The following is a 6,011-nucleotide window of genomic DNA, read 5'->3' as shown; positions in this document are numbered from 1 at the left end:
TATTATTCTACATTCCTCACACGATTTGGCATGAAATATTTAATGAGATTCTCTCTCCACATAGATCCCGCATAGATTCTAGATCTCTTGAAATGACATGTGTCTGCTCTGCTATGATGAACTCATAACTAAATCAGTATATCTGGTTTCCTACCAGTATACCTCTCCTCTGGCGTCATGCCATGTATTGCTATAGTGGGAGTCCTATTCATTATGTAGACTGCTGTAGCAACTGCTTCAGCCCAATAATAATCTGGCAGGTCTTTTTCATTGAGCATGGCACGAGATACCTCTCCAATATGCCTATTTTTTCTTTCTACAAGTCCATTTTGCTATGGGGTATGACTGCATGAATATCGATGCTTTATGCCATGCTCCTGTAGGAACCTTGCAAACTCATTTGAGGTATACTCTCCCCTCCATCTGACCTTAGGCATTTTATTTGTAGGCCTATTTCTTTCTCAACCATAACTTTAAAAGCTTTGAAATGCCCAAACACTTCACTTTTCTTTTTCATAAAATACACCCAAACTTTTCAACTGTAGTCATCACTAAAAGTGACAAAATAATGACAGCCTCCAATAGATGTAGCTTTAGTAGTCCACACATCAGAGTGGATTAATTCCAATGGCCTCTTACTCTCTTGAACATGTCTAGGACTTTCTTTAGCATATTTTTGATTGTTTGAAGCATCCTCTCTGGTGTTTTCATGTTCAATAACATATGACTAATTTGTTTGCTTAACATGTAAAGTTATATAAGAAAGTGGTTTAGTATGTTGGTGTACTATGATGTAATTCTAAATCTCTTTGTTGAGCATGTTTTGCATATGTCCTATAGTGGTTTGCAATCTTACAACCTCTCTTGATGCTTTGAGAATTGTGTTTGATGTTTTTTTAGTTAACAAGATTGGATATGTCAAGGACCAAATCCACAGCAAGAAAACATGGAAAAGTTCCTGACATCACAGTAGTTGCTGCCAAAGTAGAAGCATCTCAAAGGGACCATCACCAAAGAAAGGGTAAATTAGTGCATATACTCAAGCAAGCCAAACCAAGGAGGTTTAAGAAAAAAACATTAGCACTAAGAGAGATAAGAAAAGCACAATTGGCCATGGGATTTGCTATCCCAAAAGCCCCATTCCAAAGGCTTGTTAGGAGAATTTGTGTTGAAGATTGGAATCTTGAACATCGATGGTAGAGAACAGTTTCGTATACTCTTCAAGAAGCTGCTAAAGATTATATGATAGAGTTTTTTCAGGATGGAATGCTTGTAGCTACCGATGCACATAGAGTCACACTAATGGTTAAAGATATTGAGACGATGAAGAGGGTAAGATATAGATATGACAAGCTCCTTCATCCCACTGATTGGGTGGATAAAAGAATGAGAGACATCTTATTGGTTCCACTAGCCCAACAACCAAAGGATGAGGGCATTCAAATGCAAGAAGTGACACATAACAGAGACATAAGGGCCAAGGCTTCCTATGAAGAGTACATTGCACTGGAAAGGGAGAAAAGCAACTAGCAATTTATTCATGAGACAACTCTATGAGATTCGATAAATTGTCAAAGGCTGGCTGAGTTGGGTTCTAGATTTTGATTTCTTAAGTGGCTATGTTTGAGGCAAGAGATATTACTATGACAACTGAATGCATAAACGCACTCAAATCAAAGAATGAGTGGGTCACTGATCAGATTATCATGGCTATCTTTTGGTAAGTTTTTTTAGACGTTTTCATATTTGATATAGTCTTAATAATGTTGAAGTGCTTAACAATTGATTTTGAATATTGGGGGACAATACATAAACCTTGTTCAAGAACTCTTACTTTTCATTGATGCAGCTGATGTTTTCTTGAACAGTATGTACAGGAATGAATTGCATCAGGAAGCCCAATGCGAAGCCTTTATAATTTATACTACCTTCTTTGTAAAACTCGAAGATCCAAGGGTTGCACTGACTGAGTTGAAGAAGTGGTTTACATACTGCAACTTCAAAAATGTTACACTCTTGTTATTTGCTTTCAATGCAAGGTACGTGATTAAATTGCATTAGCATACATATTTGTCTCTTAGTAGGGAATCACTAATGTATTTTTCTTCTCTTGCAGCAACCATTGGATCCTAGTTTGTGTAGATCTTAAAGACAAGCAGTGCTTTAAAATCATCTCTCTATATGGCACCCATAAAGGATTGAATCTGTATGTTGTTTTCGTCCTTTATCTTTTAATTTATTTATTAGCTTTGTACCATTGATGACTTTTGAAATATACATTGCATTTGTCTGAAGAGACTTTTCACTACATTGGATTTATGTCCTTCCAATGTAAATTTATTAGACACCATTCAAATTATTAATATGCCGGTGAGAGAACGATTTCCTTTTCCAGAAACTTGATGCATCTTTCTTCACAACCATCTCTCAATGATGATATCCTTGTGTAGGCACCACAACAAGATGATCCTAATTCATGTGGGTGGAGAGCATTATTCCATGTGAAGTACATGCTGGACACTTTTTTTGGAGCACAAATACCAGAGATGGTAAATATAAAGATCTTTATTGCATATCTTATATATAATGACAAGATGTCAATGAATTTTTGATACTTTTCTCTCTCCTCACAGCTTCAAGAGGATAGCTACACATCCATTGATATAAATGGATATAGATCTCTTACAATTGAAAATATGCTCAAGTATGCAAAGAAGGCTCCTAAAGAGAAGAAAAAAAAGGAGCCCATTTGTGTTGGATCTAGTTTTTTTGTTAAAGAGCATGCAAAGCAGGAGCCACTGATGGTGGATGAGGACCCGGTAAAGCAAGAGCCCGTTAAAGTTGATGAGGAGAAGATTTAGGCAGGTGAAGGTGGATAAGCAGAATACACAACAGGGCGCTCACAAGGAGGAACAACTAGAGGAGAAGTAGGAACACATTTATTCCAAGCATCATCCTTCTCAGCAATCTTTCTCAAACCCTTTCATAGAGCCTTCCACTGAGCAACAGACTCCTTGAATGAAGTGGATATGCCATGGCATGTTTAATGTGTGCTTATGGATGTTTATCATCTGCAATAGATACAATCCATGTCATTTAACTTCTCTTGACAAGTATATTCTTGTAACACAATTTTGTGACAAAACAGTAGCTATTATCCTAAGAATTTGATGTAATTGAGTATACAGGTTTCAAATTTGTCTGCAAAAAGATGTGGTATCTTTTAATAATAGCTTGGTATACCTCATTCCATCCCTATAGGACAAAGTGCACAGAAAAGCGAACTCATACAAGCCTCAGTGGGCTGGAGCAAAGGGTATGCTAGAACCGCATTAACATAATTAAAGTCTTTGATATCTGCAAAGCAACAAGTTTAAATTAGATCTAGACTTTGTTATTAGTTTAGATTTCAAATCACTTAAAGCATTACCTAATCTCATGAGCTTTGATCTATCTCAATAATTGTTTTCGCATGATCTTCACACTTTATTGCACTTTCTCTTCTTTGTAGAATTTGCACATAAATACAATGTCAAAATCGTAACTGAAATAATTAAACTGAAAAAAATCTTAAAATTCTACTTCACCTTCTTATTGTTGAGAACAAATGAAAATCCTTCGGAGACAGTGCCCTCCAACTCCATCAAAATGTCATTACGTAATTGAGAGAGGGTGCAACATTGCTTGAGTGCGATGATGCTCAGCACACTTCCATTCTCAGTGACTGTAATTTCAATTGAACCATTTTCTGGACCAAAAGAGTTCTCATCTTGATCCAGTGGCACAAGTTCTAAACCAATCATCCTACTTCATTTGTAGTAGAAAGAAAGTATGCAGTTTTGAGATGAAATCATATATTTCACTTGGAGTGAGTATGGAGAACCTCACAATACACATTGCTGGCATTTGTCCTATCCCAATTAGCATCTAAAAAGTTTGGAATGCCATCGTCTCCTTTTGCTTTAAAAGTCAACATGGTCTTGCAAACCTTCATTGGAAAATCATGAAAAAGATCTATGAATATTGTAAGTGGCATGCAAATGTTTATTTTGACTATTCTTGTGGCAATGTTTGGTCTCAAAGATTTCTGCACTACTGCAAATAGCTTAGCTCTATATGCTTCTGTTATCATGCCATCTGGAATAGGTCAATCAACTATATTCCATGCTAGAATATCTTGGTCTTGCAATACATCATAAGTATTATCCTTGTCTAGTAATTGGTAAAAGTGGTCTCATAAAAATATATACCCGATTGAGCCAACTGTGTTGCAGGTCTACCTTGATATTGTAGCTCTCCGATGGCTCCGTGTAGAATATCAAAGAATCCCAATATGCACTCTATTGGCTACCACTCCTCATGTGATGAAGGATATATGTCAAACAAGCCAAGAGGCAATATCAAGATATAATGAACCAACCCAAAATTTGGTTCAAATACGAACTCACTCAAAATGAAAACTTACAATTGGGTCTATGTTGTGGAAGATATGTTGGATAATCTTGCAAAACAAGTTCTCAATGCATATAGACATGTTGTATCAAGATTTCATTTACTGACCTCATCCCGGGAGGTAGCAAGCTAAGGGTGTCCACTTCCGGACCACTTTCGGGTGAGTGTGACACCCGCTCGAGTGAAAATACAAAGGTTTTGCTTCGGTCTCCTATACCTCGATCGAGGTAAAAGCTCCAATGAAAATCACACACGAGCACAACCGAGCCTAGCCCATACCTCGATCGAGGTACGTATCATTTTGCCGAACCGAGCCTGTACCTCGATCGAGGTTTGCTGGCAAGCCAGCTACACATGCCACATCTACCTCGTCGAGGTATTGTGATCCTCCAGCTCAACCTCGATCGAGGTCACGTGGCATGTCCAGCAAACCTCGATCGAGGTATTGGCCATCCGAAAGGGCAGCCAACAGGGCAGATGACATACCTCGATCGAGGTATTGTGGACACATGACTTGGCATCCCGTTTCTGCCAACACACCACGATCGAGGTATCGTGGCATGTCAAAACCTCCATCGACGTGGATGTACCGAGATGTATGGGCATGTCACAATACCTCGATCGAGGTATCGTGGCATGGCCATACCTCGCTCGAGGTATATGTGCCGGAGTGTATGCGCATGGAAACAATACCTCGATCGAGGTATTGTGGCATGGCAACGACATGCATGGTTATGTCAAGAGTACCTCGATCGAGGTATATGAGCCGGGATGTATGGGCATGGAAAGAATACCTCGATCGAGGTAGGCAAACCCTAATTTTTATTATAAAAGGAGAGCGACCCCCCTCATTCCGCATACCTCGATCGAGTTCTGTCTCATTCAACGATTTCGGATTTGCCGGACTTTGACGGAAGAGCGCGAGCGACGGAGAGCGACGAACGGACTTCGACGGACATGGACGGAGCAGGAGCGGGAGAGTCTAGGTTGGCATTTTCTTTTGTGTAGCATTTTCTTTTATGTAGCATTTTCTTTTATGTAGAATTTGATTTAATTTTAGTTTAAAATAAAAATTATAAAATGCATTTTAATGTTTTTCTGAAATTTATGAATTACGGGATTTTTTATTTAAAATGTGAAAATTAAAATTTTTTTTAAATAGAGCTTTTTTTAGTAATTAAAAAAACGTTGATATTATTAATTATAAAATATTTTTAAATGTGAAATGTAGTTGAAATTTTTTTTTTTAATTTTTAAATTACGACATTTATAATTTAAAATGTGAAAATTTTAATTTTAAAAAACGTAATTTAAAATTTTAGTTTATAAGAAAAATTAAAAAATGCATTATAAATTTAGTTTTTCTTAAATTTATAAATTACGAGATTTTTTATTTAAAATGTGAAAATTAATTATTTTTTCTTTAAATTGAGCTTTTTTTAGTAAATAAAAAAACGTTGATATTATTAATTATAAAATATTTATAAATTTGAAATGTAGTTGTAAAATTTTTTTTTTAATTTTTAAATTACGACATTTATAATTTAAAATGTGAAAAT

At 36.5% G+C, this 6,011-nt stretch overlaps 1 pseudogene; it reads right to left on the bottom strand.

Annotated features, from left to right (window-relative positions):
- Positions 1–3,436: 3,436 nt before the first annotated feature.
- On the bottom strand, positions 3,437–4,526 carry LOC147888386 (uncharacterized; annotated as a pseudogene).
- Between the last annotated feature and the right edge of the window lie 1,485 nt (positions 4,527–6,011).

The sequence above is a fragment of the Dipteris shenzhenensis genome, chromosome 21, assembly GCF_047967505.1.
Source record: "Dipteris shenzhenensis isolate YYH24624 ecotype China chromosome 21, Dip_SZ_1.0, whole genome shotgun sequence".
Lineage (NCBI taxonomy): Eukaryota > Viridiplantae > Streptophyta > Polypodiopsida > Gleicheniales > Dipteridaceae > Dipteris > Dipteris shenzhenensis.
This window is presented reverse-complemented; position numbering and strand designations above follow the sequence as displayed.